General features: G+C 44.4%; 1 long non-coding RNA gene across 2 annotated transcripts in view; it reads right to left on the reverse strand.

The window, feature by feature from the left end:
• Positions 1–1083: 1083 nt before the first annotated feature.
• LOC143840786 (uncharacterized) overlaps positions 1084–19282 on the reverse strand; it is a 33542-nt gene continuing 15343 nt past the window's right edge. The window contains exon 3 of one of the 2 annotated variants that reach the window (XR_013232412.1): positions 1084–1212. This is a non-coding gene — a long non-coding RNA (uncharacterized LOC143840786). Of the gene's footprint in view, positions 1213–6157; positions 6219–19282 lie in introns of those variants that run through there. The other variant, XR_013232411.1, reaches the window with a different exon arrangement.

A 19282-nucleotide genomic window follows, 5' to 3' on the forward strand; every position in this document is an offset into this window, starting at 1 on the left:
CCCACCTACACCACCATCTTCTCACCTATCTAACATCTGCAGAGCACAACTACCTATAAGCACTATAAGCACCAGGGCCTAGGGAGTACATTGACAGCTGCAGCACATCCTGGCACCTCCAAGCTTGTGGACGATCCTTGTCACCCCCTGCTCCACAGGCACACCCTACAGATCCATCATGCAGAGGACACAGCAGTACACCTATCCCCAGGAGTCATTGCATTGAGCTCTGGGGCATGACTGGCAGCCAGGTAGCCAAGCAAAGGCAGGGATGCCTGACCATCTCCAGGTGCTGAGGCATGGCTGGCTATGTTTTTGGACTCAGGTTCCTCCTCCAGAAACTGCATGAGCAACTGCTGCTCCTTGGGCTGCTCAAGGAATCACTCCTCTTTGGAGTCTGGAAAAAGACTACTCATCTGCAAGGAGCACTCCTCTGTATCCTCCCCTGCCACATTACCCAAAGTAGAATTTGCAGGACTGACAGGGGAGGAATAGTCAACTGCGGGGAATGGAAAAGGAGTTTGATCTATGGGAGAGAGAGCAGTCACTCTCAAACTCTCAATTCAGGCATGGCAGATAAGTCAGAGTGGGAGTGAGACATATAAATCAGGGGTTTTTTTTTTGGGGGGGGGAATAACAGTGGGATGCCTATTGCAAGTCACAACCAACCTTTGCAGAAAATCAACTAGGGGATGCCTCAATGGTCTTTGGATGTAAAACAAGGGAAGGCCCAAGGCATGGGAAAACCAAAACGTATGATTAGTCAGGTAAATGACCCTGGAAGGGAAGAGAAAGTGGCAAACTAGATCCTCTCCGAAATGTCAAAAGGGTCACTTAGAATGCAGACAGAAAGGAAGGAGGACTGTGCAATGGATGTTCTCCACAGGCAATTGGATAAAGATACTATATTGGGTATGGTGATACCAAGAAGCAGTGGATTCATGATTTCTGTGTTGTCCCCTGTTGATATGGCTGATACTTTTAAAATTCTGACTCAAAATACATTTTTAGAGCTGAGTCAAATAGTTCAATCTCTTTCGTGAAGATGGACCCACATTGCAGAAACTTGGATTTTCAACTGACCTTTTTTTGCTGCTCAATGAGCCTGAGGTCTTTTCTTCCAACAAAGATTATTTGATTCTGAATGATCAAAAATGTTTCCATCACAACCTTATGCCTGTTCGCCTGTTACCTTGGGCATTCAATTAAATCCTGGGAGAAAGGAGAAATATTTTTATAACCATGTTAGTCCACCCCTCAACAGATTTTTTTTATGCAGGCAAGAAGTTCACTTCCCTCAAATATCTTAGTGGGAAGATACCGTCATGTCCCAAGGAACAAAAGATTGTGTCCGTGTTCTGCAAATTCCATGATTCAACCCAACATATTATTGTTTGTTTGCTTTGGTGTGGGTTTTTTATTGCTTAATATTCTCATTTAACACCATGGACATTAAAGAGGACAGAAACATAAATAAAGCGTGAAAAGGTGAAGGGACAGAAAACACGAGAATGAATATTTTCAAGATGGGGTTAACTGAACCTGTTCCAGGTGGTTTATAGCCGTCCCTCCCCAACTGCTTGTTGGTTCCCTCTTATATCTTCTTACCCAAAAAGTGCTAGAGAGTATTAAAAAAAAAACCCACACAATTAAATTTGAGAAATCAGAGGCAGGCCATGTCATACGCCTGAGGATGCATTGCCTCCAAATGCCTCAGTGTAGCTATCAACCTAAGATATTATTTTGGATTAACAGCTGCATGAGACTCCTTGCAATTTCTTTCAGCCCTGCTTCTTGGCAAATGAAGAAGTTACACTGCAGTTTCTTCTAAACGATCATTCTGCAGGGACTACATTGTGTATAGCTGAATTTTTAATGGTTCCGAATCGGTTCTAAGATGTTTTAAAGTAATCTTATATTCTCACCTTGTTTGGTTGTATTTGCTTTTCATTTGTTATATGCCAATAAAGGTATTGTTATCAAATTATCATCTGAGGTGTAACCTGAAGATTTACGGCACGAATGTGCAGTCATTTTCCTTGCGAGATGGGATATTCGGATAAACCAAGGATTACGGGGAACGTCAGCAGATCAATATCTGATTCTTTCAGCACAGTGCTACATTCTGTCCATATTTTCTTCTTTAGTGTTGTTCACACCAGAGATGAGTGAACATTCACTGTTTGCCTTCGTTTGCTGTGGCTTTATATTTCTGTCAACAGTTTCGGGATCTGTGCTTTTCACTGTTGATTTTGGTTGATAAGATTTTGGAATGGTATATTTGCATTCAGATTTCGGAAAGCCGTTTCTTGACTATGAATCTGTATAATGGACCTCATGCATTTGTAGACTGTAAAATGCCAATTTACATTTTACTGGCGGAAAATGTGTACATTATAGATGAAAGATTCCGTGTAAAGAAACAAGAAGTGATATGAGAATCATGGCTTGGTTTACAGTTCACACAAGGCAGAAACAAACTTGAACTATGACTATACAGCTGAGATGGGAACTTCACAACTATCCCAACTTCTGTATGTGAAAATGCACTGGATAGGAATATAAAATACAGGTTTTGCACTGAAGCACAGTGCATTCTTGACCTGGTTCAGAGACCTGGTCACACATACCTGATGTGTAACATACAAAGTAACAGAATCAATGGAGATAGAAGAAGAGTGGGTTTATATATCTTTTCTCTGCCATTAAGGAGTCTCAAAGCAACTGACAACAATTTTCCCTTGCCCTCCCCACAACAGTCACCCTGTAAGGTAGGTAAGACTAAGAGAGTTCTGATAGAACTGTGATTGGTCCAAGGTCACCCAGCAGGCCTCATGTGTTTCCAAGTGGCTTACTATTCCCTTCGCTCCCTCTCTCTGCAACAGGCAGCTTTTTAGGAAGATGGGGCTGAGAGAGCTCTGAGAATAATGTGACTGGTCCATGATTACCCGCAGGCCTCATGTCTCAAAGTGGCTCACAATTTCCTTTCCTTCCTCTCCCCCAAGAGAAACCCTGTTTGGTAGGTGGAATTGATAGAGCTCTGAGAGAAAGGATGCGGAACACATGTAATTTTTCTCAAATCAGCTTATAATAATATTCTCTTTGCCTCCCCACAACAGTCTCCTATGAAGTTCCACTTGGAGATGGGAGAAAGACTAAGTGGCATATCAGGAGCCGACTCAGGAGCTGACTGCTAGCTCCGCCCTCTGCTGAGTGGGACTTTATGCTATAAAAGGCTCTTGCTTGCCAGAGGTGTGAGCCTTTGGTGTGCACAAAACTACGAAAACCAACGAACTCTTGGGTTCTGGATCAAGCCAGAAGATTCTGTAAGGCAGTGGTCCCCAACCCCCGGTCCGGGGACCGGGACCAGTCCGTGGGTCAGTCGGTACCAGGCCGCAGCTCCTCCTTCCCAGCTGCTGCCTTGGGGGCTGTCCTGCCACTCTGCCGCTAGCTCACCTTTGGTGCTTTCCAGCGGCCGCCATGGCTGGGGCTCCCCACTCGGCATGGTACTGCACAGCTGCTGCTGGCAGGCGCACCCCAGCAGACGATGGGAAGTCAGGGGCGCCGGTGGGAAAGCAAGTGAAGCAGGGGCTCAGGTAGTGGCGGAGACGTCCCTTGTCTAAAGACTACCCCCCCGGGCCTCAGTAAAATTATCAAGCGTTGACCGGTCCCCGGTGATAAAAAGGTTGGGGACCACTGCTGTAAGGATACAAATGGCAAGAGCTAAAAGACTCTTGGCTGTTGGCTCTTTGCTGAAGGATCAAGCGAAAGGATTCAGTGAAGTGCCAGAGTTTCAGAAGCATTTCAGATGAATCAAAGTGGCATGATGACTGAAGGAGCTGAGGTAGTGACCTGTTCCAGCTACGCCATGCTTGTCTTCTTACCCTGCAGCAAGTGTAAATTAGTGGCTTTGAATACACTGCCACATATAAAGGAGGGCGAAGAGTTCTTAGATAGAACTCACGAAGCACTCTTGAGAGAGCAACTGCAGAAGGACGGGAAGCTATCAGAACAAACACAGGAACACGGAACATAGGAGGGCAATAAATGGAAGCCTGTTGTGTCCATGTGGCCAGCCAATAGCCCTCCTCTCCACACCACCATGCTCTGAGGTAAGGGGTGGGGCATGAATGTATTTCTCCTGGAGGTAACAGTGGAATCCTAAGTAGAGTTGCACCCTTCTAATGGTCTTGATTTCACTGGACTTAGAAGGGTGTAACTCAGGGGTAGTCAAACTGCGGCCCTCCAGATGTCCGTGGACTACAATTCCCAGGAGCCCCTGCCAGCGAATGCTCCAAGTCACAGCAGGACTTATTTCACTTTCTCCCTTGGCTTAAGCCCTGTAGGGACAACTGGGCAGGATGAGTGATTAGCTCAAGGTCATCTAGGCGGTCAAGGGGCTGACCTGGATTTGAACTCACTCCCCCAGTCTAAGTCCTGCACTCTGCCCACTGCACTGCACCAGCCTTCAAATCCATGAAACTGTCTCTGAATAATATTGAATAATATGGAGTCTATGAATATTTCTTGAGTGAATATTTCATTTATTCTCTCTCTGTAAGGCATAGCAGGAGGGGAATGAGACATGTTCAGTAATGTGGAAAATATGATTTCTTGGTATTAAGTCCAATGATTATTTATGGAATAGGAGTTCTGGTAGTCCAGTATATTAAGACAGTAGAATGTATGCATTAATCTGCCACGGTAAATTCAATAACGAGAATAATTTAGGTCTAATATACAGCATTGCCGATATATTCTGTCTTGTTTCGGTTTCAAAACTGGATTTCATAAAGCATACAACATGAGTTACATATTCATACTCCATTCCTTTGCATATTGACATAAAATTCAAATGGGGAGAATTAACCAAGAAGCAAGATGCTGGGATGGGTTGATATTTGTAAGTTCAAACTGTGACTAAAGCCCAGTCATGAAACCCCATTTCCATTTATCAGAAACGCTGCAAACACCCGTCCTGACCCACCTGCAACCAGCATTTGAATGTATCTTCTTTCGGATGCTCATGTTCTGTTTTGATTTGTTTATTTAAACCAGGGATCCCTAACCTTTTTGAGCCTGTGGGCAACTTTGAAATTCTGACACAACTACAAAATGGCAGTGCATGGTATGTGCAACTACAAAATGGCAGCCATGTGCAACTACAAAATGGCAGCCATTCTGTTGCTCTGATGCTCCTGGACTTCTGGACCTTCTCTCTCCCGCAGGAGGGAGAAGGGTCTTGTTGCCTACAATGGGCTGTGTGGACGAAAGTTTAAAGAGGCTGCCAGTCCCTCTGCCATTGGGTGTGAGGTTCAGTGGGCTCTTCCCTCTCCACCGAGACAGCAGAGAGTTTGCTGTGAGGGAGATAACAGGAGGGCAGTGGGCTAGGCCTTGCTTGCTCTCACTCATCAGTCTCTGTCCTTGCTCAGACAACTGCCACCACTTCAGTCTGTGTCCCTGACCCAGCTGGCTTTGTGGGGGAGGTACCAAGCAGCAGGCCGGGCCTCACTCACTCAGGCTCATCTCTCCACCCTGCTCCACAAATGGGCTCTGTCTCGTCTAGGCTGCCCCCTCAGTCATCTGTCCTCCCTGCCTTGTCCCTCAACTTTTCCTTCCTCTCCCCACTGCTTCCTTCCCCCCTTCCTTTCTAAGCGTTTGCTGGCAGGGGCTCAAAGGAATTGTAGTCCATGGACATCTGGAGGGCTGCAGTTTGACTACCCCTGCATTAAACACTGGGGCAAAATAACTTGGCACACTGCTCCCTCCCCCATCAGGAAATACAGGAGGAATCTATTTTGATGGGTTGCAGATTCTTTGCTGTTTCCCATTGGCAGTTCTCCTTTGTTTTTATTTATGTCCCTTCTGGAGGAAACTATGTCCTTGTTGCATATTTCCTTTTTAAACGCCTGTAAAATGATTATGGCACCTGCTGGGACACTGTGTGGCTGTTTTATGCCCGCCCGGATAGCATGGCAGTGTTGTAAATAGAAGAGCTGACAAAATGATCAGGCTCAGGACGTCGGAATAGTCTGTGATCTCCTATTATTTTCCTCCAAATGTTTTACGCTCCTGACACAAATCCAATATCGCTGGCATGGCTGGATTATATTTTCAAATTCCAAGGTCACTCACTGCAGGCAGGTGGATCGTGAACCCTGTAAGCAACAGTTACTAGCGCTGCATTTGATTTCTTTACTGCTGGATTTAAAGGAGTCCTTAAAAAGAAAGAAAGAAGATAAAATGGAGTTACAGATGGTGGTAGAAAGTGCTGTCAAATCCCAGGCAAGTTATGGTGACCTCTTGGGGCTTCTGAGACAGAAGACATTCAGGTGTGGTTTGCCATTACCTACCAGTGGCAACTCTGGACTTTCTTGGTGGTCTCACCGTCCGAATCAGGGGTAGTCAAACTGCGGCCCTCCAGCTGTCTATGGACTACAATTCCCAGGAGCCCCTGCCAGCATTTGCTGGCAGGGTCTCCAGGGAATTGTAATCCATGGACATCTGGAGGGCCGCAGTTTGACTACCCCTGGTCCAAATGCTTAGCTTCTAAGATCTAATACAGATCTCAGACCTTCTACTGCAGTCTTCCTTGGAGATCCACTTTCCATATACATATCTCAGAAGATAAGCAGGCTTTGTATCTGTTAAGGGGACCTCGAAGGAAGATTCTGCAGCATGACCAAGGAGGTCAGAGGTTTCAACTCTCCAAGGAGGGATATGCACTTTGAGGAGGGGGGGGGGGGTAGTAATCTGTATTTTTCAGACCTGGTGAAGCTACCTCTCATCCTCTGCTATCTTATGTTGTTCTGATGCACGTATTCCATAATTCAAACAAAGATAGCCTATGGGGTAGAATGGCCATATCTGCTGGCCCAGTCCACCATATGTTCATATGCAACAGAAGATCTGTCCAAAGATCTTAGCTTCGACTCTGAGGGTGGGTTTTTTCTCCCCTGCATTTCCAACCACATGGATGACCCCATGAGCAGCTTAGTGTAGTGGTTAAATGCAATGGTCCCTAATCTAGAGAACCAGGTTTTATTCCTTACTCCTCCACGTGCAGACAGCTAGGTGACCTTGGGCCAGTCACAGTTCTCTCACTCAGCACCTTCTACCTCAAAGTGAGGCAATTGTAAGCCCCTTTGGGACACAAGAGCCTCTTGTGGCGCAGAGTGGTAAGGCAGCCATCTGAAAGCTTTGCCCAGTTCGATCCCAGCAGCCGGCTCAAGGTTGACTCAGCCTTCCATCCTTCCGAGGTCGGTAAAATGAGTACCCAGCTTGCTGGGGGGTAAACGGTAATGACTGGGGAAGGCACTGGCAAACCACCCCGTATTGAGTCTGCCATGAAAACGCTGGAGGGAGTCACCCCAAGGGTCAGACATGACTTGGTGCTTGCACAGGGGATACCTTTACCTTGGGACACATGAGGCCTGCTAGGTGACCTTGGGCAAGTCCCAGTTGTCTCAGAGCTCTCTCAGCCCCACCTGCCTCACAGGCCTTCTGTTGCGGGGAGAGGAAGGGTAGATGATTGCAAGCTGCTTACGGATTCCTTCAGGTAGTAAAAAGTGGGGTACAAAAAACAGCTCTTCTGATTTGCTTACTCGATTTATAAACCACCTATTTCTGGTCTGACTCTGAGAGGTATACAACATATTTATAAACCACATACAAATTAAATAATTAAAACAGTTAAAATAATGGTTGGGCTATTAAAGGAGAGTGTCCAATGTTAATTATCGACCCATCAGCTTGACATCTATAGCTAGCAAAATTATGGAAAAAATAATCAAACGGTCCTTGAGCAGCTGGAACTGAGAGCTGTGATTTCTAAGACTCAGCACAGGTTTCGCAAGAACAAGTCATGTCAGACCAACCTTCTCTCTTTTTTTTGAGAAAGTGACTACCTTGCCGGATCAGGGGAATGCCGTAGATGTAGTTTATCTGGTTTTTCAGTAAAGCTTTCGATAAGGTTCCACATGATATTCTTGTTCAAAAGTTGGTAAAATGCAGTATGGATCCTAATTCTGTCAGGTGGATCAATAACTGGTTGACAATTCGTACCCAGAGGGTACTTGTTAATTGTTCAGCATCGTCTTGGAAAAGAGTGACAAGTGGAGTACCCCAAGGATCTGTCCTGGGCCTGCATTGTTCAACATATTTATAAATGATTTGGATGAGGGATTAGAGGGGATACTTATTAAATTTGCAGAAGATACTAAACTGGGAGGGGTAGCAAACACAACTGAAAACAGCAACAGAATACAGGATGATCTTGATAGGCTTGAGAAGTGGGTTAAACTGAATAAAATGAAGTTCAATAGGGATAAATGCAAAGTTCTGTATTTAGGTAGGAAAAACCAAATACACCAATATAAGATGGAGGAGACTTGTCTTGGCAGTAGCATGTGTGAAAAGAATTTAGGTGTCTTAGTAGACCATTCATTGAACATGAGACAGCAGTATGACTCTGTGGCTAAAAAGGCGAATGGGATTTTGGGCTGTATCAAACGGAGTATCATGTCCAGATCACAGGAGGTGATGGTACTGCTTTACTCTGCTCTGGTTCGGCCTCACTTGGAGGACTGTGTTCAGTTTTGGGCACCCCAGTTGAAGAGAGATGTTGACAAACTGGAATGTATCCAGAGGAGGGCAACAAAGATGGTGAGGGGTTTGGAGACCAAGACATATGAAGAAAGGTTGCGGGAGCTTGGTCTGTTTAGCCTAGAGAGGAGACAACTGAGAGGGGATATGATAACCATCTTCAAGTATTTAAAAGGCTGCCATATCGAGGATGGAGCAGAGTTGTTCTCTCTTGTCCCAGAGGAACAGACCAGAACCAATGGGATGAAATTAATTCAAAAGAAATTCCATCTCAATATCCGGAAGAAATTCCAGACAGAGTGGAACAGTCTTCCTCGGGAGGTGGTGGGTTCTCCATCTTTGGAAATTTTTAAACAGAGGCTAGATAGCCATCTGACGGATTCTGTGAAGGCAAAGGGGTGGCAGGTTACAATGGATGAGTGATAGGGTTGTGAATGTCCTGCATAGTGCAGGGGCTTGGACTAGATGATCCATGAGGTCCCTTCCAACTCTATGATTCTATGATTCTATGATTCTAAGTCTGCCACAATTCAGTTTCTGTTGTCTCTCCCGTCAGACAAAGGTCTGGGTATTCCCTGATTTTATTGTGGGAGGTTACGTTGTACAGATTATTAATGTGAACAATTCATTGGCCCCAACAAAAAGTCTGGGTGTAGAACTTTTTCTTACAGGTCCTGCGTTATTGTGCTAGCTTGGGCAGGGCCTGGATGTGCTCCAGAAATTCATTCCACCAGATAGGGGCCAGGACAGAAGGTGGGGTTACCTCATAAGTAAATTTTTATTATTATTATTATTATTATTATTATTATTATTATTATTATTATTATTATTATTATTATTATTATTATTATTATTATTATTATTATTATTATTATTATTATTATTATTATTATTATTCCTGTCCAATTTAACATATGATTAGGCTATTGTTCTCTGCTGCTACTAGCCATTAAGAAACTTTCCCAATTCTATATTTAAGGCAGATGCATTTTCTAACTCTGTGTAACAGAAAAGTGCAAGGAAAGGATGAAAGTACAATTTCGACTAGCTTTTTGAAAGCTCTTGCCTAATACCCTTCTAGAAGGATTCTAACCTATTTTCAGGAAATATCTATTCTCCTGCACAGGTCACCTCCAAAGGGGGTTGATCCCTCCAATTCACATCTCTGCCATCTCTTCTTATCCCATCCTGTATGACAGCTGGAATATGATCTTTTATAATTCAAATTTGGGGGTGGGATGAGGGGAAAACCAAAGTACTGAAGATTTCCCAGCATTTATAAGACAAGATGTAGAATGCCATGCATATCTGAATCTAAACAGGGGGGAAAGGACATAATGGGGACAGTGTACAGAGAGATACGCTTGTATCTCTGCACTTCTAAACAATCATTAGTGGGAAACAATGTAAATTAACAAAGAAGTAGAGCTTTGCTGATCGCTTGTTTTGGTTGTTCGCTGTCAAGTCTATGGTTTTGTATAAAGAAAATTAAACAAAAAAAATTCTAAGCTTGAACTCAGCAGCTTGTCTTTTTCTTAACACAATTAGCAAAAGTAAATATTTCTTCTAGCTGTAATTCTCTTTTTCCTGACAAGCTAAACTGGGGATTGCTCCTGTTTCAGTGGCTTTGTCTTGAACTGGGCTGTCAGACTGTTAGACTCTCCCCATGTCACCGTCTGTTTTTATAAACTCTTCCAAACACTGAACCCTCTTTCAAAAGAATAGTCCCTAAGTGGTCTTCAGCATATGAACTGTTCTGCTGGTCAGTTTCCCATTCGGCACTGAAAGCTGTTGAAAATCTGCATCTGCTCTCCTTCTATGTATATACCATAGAGTTAACACTGGAGCTATTTCACCATAACCATTCCTTTTGTCATTGCTGCTCTACTGTCACAGCTCACTTGCAGTGCCCCATCGGGTTTTCAAGGTAAGACAGTCAGAGGTGGTTTCCCATTGCCTGTCTTCACATCACAACCCTGATATTCCTTGGCAGTCTCCCATCCGAATCCCAACCAGGGATGACCCTGCTTAACTTCCAAGATCTGAGGAGATCCGTCTAGCCTGGGCTATTGAGATCAGACCAGCATTGGTTTTGTTTTAGTAAATGTCCAGGCTAAAACATTCCTTCATTCAGACAACTATCTACTAATTGCTAAATCCAGCACAGGACATACCTGGAGGTTTGGAGATGGTGCTTGAGAAGGGCAGAATTTGGGGATTGAAGGGAGCTCATTAGTGCTGCGGTGCACTAATGAATGTGCTACATTTGGGGTTTCTGAAAACCTTAAGAATATTTCAGGGGTTTCTCAATAGTAACAAAGTTGAGAAAAGCTGACCTACTCAGAATGACACATCACCTAAAGATAAAGGTATCCCCAGTGCAAGCACCGAGTCATGTCTGACCCTTGGGGTGACGCCTTCTAGCGTTTTCATGGCAGACTCAATACGGGGTGGTTTGCCAGTGCCTTCCCCAGTCATTACTGTTTACCCCCCAGCAAGCTGGGTACTCATTTTACCGACCTCGGAAGGATGGAAGGCTGAGTCAACCTTGAGCCGGCTGCTGGGATCGAACTCCCAACCTCATGAGCAAAGCTGTCAGACAGCATGTCGGTTGCCTTACCACCCTGCGCCACAAGAGGCCTATACTGGTCCTTTTTAACTGGAGATGCCCAGGATTGAACCTTGGACCTCCTCCATAACATGCAAAGGCTCTTCTGCTCAGCCCTGAGCCCTGCCTCCCTCAACTTTTCACACCTGAAACAGGAATGTTCCTCAAATCAACCCATTGTCATTGCTGACCTCTGAAACTGGCTTTATTGTGTTACCCATATTTCTCCAAAATGGGGCCCCACAGAGGCTTACATTTATCCTCACAACAACCTTGTGAGATGGGGTAGGCTGAGCAGCTGTGACTGACCCTGGTTACAGGTAACCGAAAACTAAATTATAACTTAGTATGCCACGCTAATGCACAAAATAGATCAGTGGTTCTCAACCACTTCCTTGCCACAATCCCAACTGCGGTGGTGGTGGGGTCGCAGCGGCAGCATGCACAGATGCGTGCGAGCATGCACGCATGTGTACATGCGCAAAACAAGTGGGCAGCATGGAGGTGGCCATTTAAATTGCTTTGCGGCCGCCGCTGCCTATCACCGCCGCTGCTGCCTGCCCTCAGCTGCTACTTGCCCCTAGCTGCCTGCCCTCTGCTGCCACTGCCTGCACCTGGCTGCTGCTGCTTGCCCCTGGCTTCTTGCCTCCCCCAGTTGCTGCTTCTCGCTCCCAGCCGCTGTTCCTTGCCCCTGGCCACCATTCCTCGCCCCCAGTCGCCACTTCTTGCTCCCGGCCACCACCACTCACCGCCGGCCACTGCTGCCTGCCACGGCGGCAACCAACCAGGGGACCCTCACAAAAGCGGCAGGCAACCCCAAATGGGGTTGTGACCCCTAGGTTGAGAACCACTGAAATAGAGCATTATTATTATTTATCACATTTATAGCCCACCTTCATCCTTGATGGGATTCAAGGCAGATTACATTAAAAATCCCATAAAATCCCCAGTCCTTTAAAACCATAACCTCCAGATGGCAGAAATAAAATCCTCCAACCTCTCCGCCCCCCTGCAACCATCCACAAATGGATTTGATTGATGATATAGCGAAACCTGCAGGGGGGGGGGAGGGCAAGTATTTTAAGCAACCTGACCTCAACCAAAGACCTGGCAGAAAAGCTCCATTTTGCAGACCCTGTGGAAATTTGACAGCTCCTTCAGGGCCCTCAGTTCTCCACCAGGTTGGGGCCAGAACCGAAAAGGCCGTGGCCCAGGTCAAGGCTAGGCATACCTCTCTAGGACCAGGGATCACTAACAGAATAGTGCCCGCCGAGCAAAGAGAATTTAATTACACTTAGAAACTTGGGAGCGTTCAAATTGAGACTTGGGAATGTATAGCTTGGAGATGAGGAGGTTGAGAGGAGACACAATTGCTCTTTGTAGGCATTTGAAATGCTGTCACTTGGAGGAGGACTGGGAATGGTTCCTGTTGGCAGTGGAGGAGAGGACCCACAGTAATGGCTTTAAACTTTGTGTAGAACAGTACTGGCTAGATATAAAAAAATGGTTCACAGTAACAGTAGTTCAGCTGTGGAATTGGCTGCCTAAGGGCATCACAGGCAATCTTCAAGTAGTGCCTAGACAGAAACTTCTCATGGATGTTAAGCTGCTCCTGCATTGAGCAGGCTAGATGGCCTGTAGGACCCTTTCCACCTCTATGAGTCTATGATTCTCCATTCAATATCATTTAAAAACCACATCCCTATCGCTGTGCATGTAAGTACCTACATCTAATATCTTTCCTCCCTCCTCTGAAATCAATGGAAAATGGGGGCACCTTCTTTGGGGGGGGGTGCATAGAATAGGAACCACCTTGTCCAATCCTTTTCAAACTAGTAAATAGAGGTTTAAAAGGTACAAAATTATGTCTGCATACATACAAGAATCAAACATGTTTCAGCTAAAAGCCTTCCTCATAGACAACTCATTCAGATGTGCAATATTTCATATGCCCCTGGATCTTTGCTTAGGCCCAGACTGCAATGCTCAACTTCCCAATGGGGTGCTCAGGTACACAAGAAGACCCCAGGTTACCCAGCAAGCTTCCATGGGGATTCAAATCCGGTTCTTCCAGATCCTGATCCGACACTCTAAGCACCACGCTATGCTAGATCACCCTCATCAAATACACACTCAATTGACTCCAACTAGTCTTGCTTTTCAGCAGAGCCCTTCTTGAATGACATGTGGTCTGAAAGACAAACTGATGCTTCTAAACCATGTCAGGTAGGACCACCCTGGTTCATGACACCCACGGCAGGCTGACGGGATAGCTCATCATTGGCAGTGCTGTTGCGCTCCATCTCCTGCTCTGAGATCAATACCGTTTATATTTCTAATTTCAGTGCTGGAAAGCCAAGAAAGAAGGCAATTTTGGACCTGATCATTGAGATTTACAGGGATTAGGACATTGGCACCCGCTCACCACCCTTGGAAATGCTATAATCGTGGATAATGAGTTTGCCACTTTCAGTTCTGTGGGGGGTAAGAACAGGAGTAGTAGATCGATTTCCCAACTCCCAAGCCCAGTACTATCCCCCCCTCCCACCCCAGCGACTTTTAATACTCTTCTCTCTGAAAGACACTGGGATTCATGAGCTTTTAGCTTTACCTGTTTGATGCTTACTACTCACTTTGGATTTTATTTTTAATTTACCTTTTCAAAGACCTTCAGTGCAAACCAAGGCTGAATTATTCCAGCCTAAGCCCAGTGAAACCAGTGAGGTTAGAAAGGAGTCATTCTATATAGGACTGTACTGTTAGTAGCTATATGTTTTTGAATGTTTTTTTTTTAATTTGCTTGTTCTAGATTTTCATATAAATTGATCTGGCAGCTTGGCCTTTCATGCTATAGGCCCATTATGCACGGCCGCCGAAACGGCGATTTCGGATCACGTGGAAAACGCGGAGGGGGAAGACGCGACGCATACCGGTTATACATGGGGCGGGGCGCGACGGCGGCAAAACCCAGAGTAACCGATTATGCACGCGCCGATCCGGGCGCCGCTTCTGGTTGCGCCCCGCTCACCCGGAAGCTGCGCTTTCTTCCGCGTTTCACTGACGCGGCTTTTTCGGCGGCATGCACCGAAGCTGCAGCCGGTTGCAGCCGGCTCCGTGCGTTATCCGTGATTTTAGTCGCCGCCATTCCACCCCGAATGTGCGCTAAAACCCCCGTGCATAATGGGTCATAGTATGGATCTCATTCAAATCTTGAAAAACATATGTTTAGACTCTAATCTGAGTTTGATTCCCCACTCCTCCACAATAAGACAGATGGGTGGCCTTGGGTTAGTGATGGTTCTCTTAAAACACCCACCTACCTCTCAGGGCATCTGTTGTGGGGAGAGGAAGGGAAAGAGGCTTGTAAGCTGCTTTGAAACTCCTTTGGGTAGTGAAAAGCAGAGTAGGAAAAAACAGCTCTTCTTCAGCTCACCCTTCATTCCAATTTTTCAGTCCTCAAACAACTGCATAATCACTGCCTTCAGAATTATTTATTATTATTCTCAGCCCAGAAAGAAAGAAAGTAACTTATTAAGGGTACCATTAAATGATTTGGGCCAACTATCCCAGGTTCATGACAATATTCTTTTGGTTTCTTGGTCTCTTACCGTTGGGATTTTTGGACTAGATTTGGTCCTAGGTGATCCCAGAAAATAAGAGTTGCAGAGTAACAGAACATTTAGACAGTATGCAGTTATTAGTTACCTCTGTGGATAAGGCAGTGATCCTGACTCAGACCACTTTGAGGTTTAAAAGGTAGATATTCTTTACTGCAAAATATATCATATGCATCTGCTTCAGTTTCCTTACTTTAAATACAAAAACTTAATGTTTAGTTACAAAAAAAATATAGACACACACATTGCAAGCCCCTCTGGCTGGCTCAAGCAGAGTATATGCCACACATTATCAAGAGTCTATTGGAGTCTGTTCCTTGTTTCAAAAAAGGCCAAACACTGATAATCGCTTCCTCTTCCTGAAGTAAGAGGAAGTGAATGGAAGCCCACCTTAAACAAAGGAATCCCCAGGACATGTGCTTGGGGTTTTTCCATTGCAATCTCTCCTGTGGCCACTTGATGCCACTAGTGAGCACACAGAAACAGCTTAGTTACTTAAACAGCTTAAAAACAGACCTTCAAGCCTGAATTCACCAAATTACTTGCTGATTGCAATTCCAACACTTACCACCTCCTGACTCATTTTGTAACCTTAATATTTCACTTTTCCACTTTTCTAAGTTGTAGCATTCTTTATCAGTTGGTTCAAGAAGTTAACAAAGAAGAAAGCAAAGAGAGCCTGGAACTTCAGGTGATGTAAGCAACCATTTTATCACACATGTTTCTTTCACATGTGTGGTAAAATCCTTTCATTCCCACTTGGCAGAGTTAAGCACAATGTAGGTGCAGATGTCCAACATTAGTCCTGAACTTTAAAGAAGTTGACAAGGTGACATTTGCAAGAGATAGAAATGCTTTTTTTAAAAAAAATGTATTGATTTAATACAAAACACTTAAAGTACATCTCAGTCCTTAAACCTAATTGATCCATAGTGGACATGTGACTATATAAACACAGTCATCATTCATAACTTGGAGAAGACTTCCACCACAGGTTGCTGGTTAATAAACACTATATGGGGCTGCCTTTGAAGATAATCCAAAAATGACAGAGTTCAAAATGTTTGCCGCTTGCTTGGATACACACTTCTAGATTGTTTTACATTGATTTTCAGCTGGTAAATAGTGTGTAATGGGGTTGGGATCAGTATGGATCTGTTTCAAATTGTTGGGGCGTGCACCAAAATGGTATTTGTATCTAGGTCACTCTGACTACATTGTAGCTTTCCCTTATCTATCACATCAGCCACCTTCCCATATAGTTTCTAGGCTACTTCCTAAACTTGCACTTGTTAAGGTGACCAGATTGTCCCACTTTTGGAGGGACATCTGGGGGTACCTGGCAAATTGTACTCATGTTGAAATTAAATATATATATATATATTACAATACTATTTTTTGCATTCTAGGCATTCTATGAAACTTTTTGTTGCTCTATATGGACCAAAGTTTTAATCAAGAACCCCCCACCAGTCAATGGTGTCCCGCTTTACCAATATTCAAATCTGGTCACCTTACTTTAGCTGCAAGTTAAAAAGAATGTGAACAATGGTGCAATTCTAATAGTCAAATATCCGTTCATCTGTGGATACTTACATCCATAGATTGGACCCATAGTCACTGAAAACTGATATTTTGTTGAACTTGGGGGACTTTCTATGCTTACAGAATAATTTTAAAATGTTGAAAAATACATGTGGGGTGTGTATTAATCTCTCCCAAATGAAAGTGTTTTCTGCACATGTACGGACAATGTACCTACCTCCTCCTCCTCCTCCTCTAGTGGTGAATCTGTTAGCAGAGAGTGGCCAAAAGCCACACCAGGCCTGCAGTGGCAGTATGTTGTGAATTTTGGACTTGGCTGGGTCCTGAGTCCTTCCAGAGAAATAGAGATGCAAGTAACATTTTGAAAGTATGGAGTTATTAGTTTCCTTTCTGTATGAGGCACAGATCCAGGCTCAAGGTGCTTTGAGGTTTAGAAGAAAATAATCTTAACTGGAAAGATTATTTACAGAAATCATATTCATATGCTTCAGTCTCCTTAACTGAAGTAGAATACAAAAGTTTAAAGAATACTTACAAATGCAACACATTGCAAGCCTCTTGTGTCTAGGCTGAAGGCAGACTACATGCCAACAAATGAAGAGAGAACTAAGCCTAGTGGCTGTTTAAGCTTCAGCAAAGGGCACACACTGATCTGTTCTTCCTGAAGAAAGAGGACATGGGAGGGAGCCCACCTTAAACAAAGGAATACCCAGCTATGTGCTTGTGATTTTTTCCACTGCAGTCCCAGAGTGACAATTAGGCATCACTAGTGAGCACATAAGTACAGCACATAGGTACAGCTCAGCTGCTTAAACAGCTTAACAACAGTCCTTTAAGATGACTTCATCAAATTTTTTGCTGATTGCAATTCTAACACAGTGAAGGGAGAGGAAATAGCCAGGAACCATTTGGGGGGCACTGCTGGGAACTGCCGTTGTGGTGGAGGTAAGTGAAAGAAGCCACAGAGGACATGGCCATAGTAGTGAGGTGGGAGTGGCCAGGAGCTGAAGCAGGGAGTGATAGGGGAAGAAGGCTAACAGGGTGGTGGAATCCACCCCCATGAGTATTGTGAGTCTCCACTTGTACCCTTATATACCCCTTGACTTCAGTAGATTTAGAAGTGTTTACCTCTGTTTAGGATTGCTCTGTGAACCACTGAGAGCTCATGCCTTAAACCATATATTCCATGGTTTTAATCTAGGATATTTTAAGGATATTTTATTCTCCCTCCCTCAGCCCTGAGCTAAAATTCTAAGGGTTGCCAACCTCCAGGAGGTGCCTGGAGATCTCTTGTATTCACAACTGATCTCCAGCTCTGGGATCAGTTCCTGTAGAGAACATGTTTTGCTTTGGAAGGAGAAGCCTATGGCATTATACCCCTCTGGAGATTCTCCCATCTCCATGCCACACTCTTCACAGGCTCCCTGCTGAAATCTCCAGGAATTTCCCAAACCGGACCTGGTAACCTTGTTTATAGACATTTTTTCCACCAAGACTCAGAGTGGATTACAAAGCACACCTCAGTACTTATATGAATGAACCGCCTGCTGCATTTTCTTGGATCTATCAAGTCACAGATATACATTTGTTTAACAAAAATAAAACTTGGACTTTTTTTTTCAGTTGTGACATTTTTTTTTAATGCTGGTCAATACCCAGATCAGCAGAAAGTATTCATAGGGGGAGGGAAAAAACTGAAAGAAAACTAAATGTATTCCATGAATTTTACAAAGCTATTTATAAAGAGAAGTGTTTTCTCCCGACAAGCAATCAGCACTCACCCCAAAGCACAACTCTTTGATTACCCTTATCTTTGCTAGCATAAGGACAAATGTAATTCGGTGAAATACTATCAAAGCTTTTTGTAGAATCAGGTGCAGAAGCTACTACTTTGGAAGCCACATTTTGTCCGACGTCTATTGATATTATATGCATGGGTTTTCTGTCCTTGAGGCGGTGAGCCTAAAACTCTTATCTGGGGGTCCGTTCCATTAGAAAAATAAATAAATGATTTGCTTTTCTCTTCCCCACTCCAGAGACTTTGGCATGAAGTGTAATGGAAGGAACAGGCTTATCAACGCAAATTGAATATAAATTTCAAAAATCTTGGCTTGGCTCCCACCTAGAATTTTGGCAGCATGAGAGGTGAGAGTTTTTACAGATCCCCACCTCCTGCGAGAGACTGTTCCCATTCCTATTCCACACCTATTCACTGGGTGCAGCCCTCCAGACTGCTTCGGGAGGGTGGAGGGGGAAAATAGACCTCTTTCTTGTACCTGTGGAAATTCTAGATCAGGGGTGGTCAAACTTTGGCCCTCCAGATGTCCATGGACTACAATTCCCATGAACTGGCAGGGGCTCATGGTAATTGTAGCCCATGGACATCTGGATGGTGTCTAGGTCCTTGGTTGACTCCAGAAACCAGGGCACATTATGCACATGTTGGATAATGCACTTTCAATGCATCTTAGAGGGAGATTATCTTGTTCTGCACAGGAAAATCCAGCTGAAAAAGCATACTGAATGTGTATTATCCTGCATGTGTAGTGGTTAAGAGTGGAGAACTGGGTTTGATTCCCCACTCATCCTCCACATGCAGCCAGCTACATGACCTTGGCCCAGTCATAGTTCTCTCACTGGTCTCTCAGCCTTCACCTACCTCACAGGCTATCTGTCATGAAGAAAGGAAAGCAATTTTCATGTACTCTGAGATACATGAGGCCTTTGTCAGAACCAGTTTGGTTCTGTCAAATTGTTGTGGTTCCAGTGTGTATCTTTCCACCCTACCCCACCTTATTCTGCGTATCGTTACCAGTATTGGTCTTTGAAGAGTAACCAACTGATGTGTTAATTGCCTTTCTGGGGTAAACTGCTTTTGTGTTCTAAATCTTGTTGGGATTCATTAACA

Source organism: Paroedura picta, chromosome 6, assembly GCF_049243985.1.
Source record: "Paroedura picta isolate Pp20150507F chromosome 6, Ppicta_v3.0, whole genome shotgun sequence".
Taxonomy (NCBI): Eukaryota; Metazoa; Chordata; class Lepidosauria; order Squamata; family Gekkonidae; genus Paroedura; species Paroedura picta.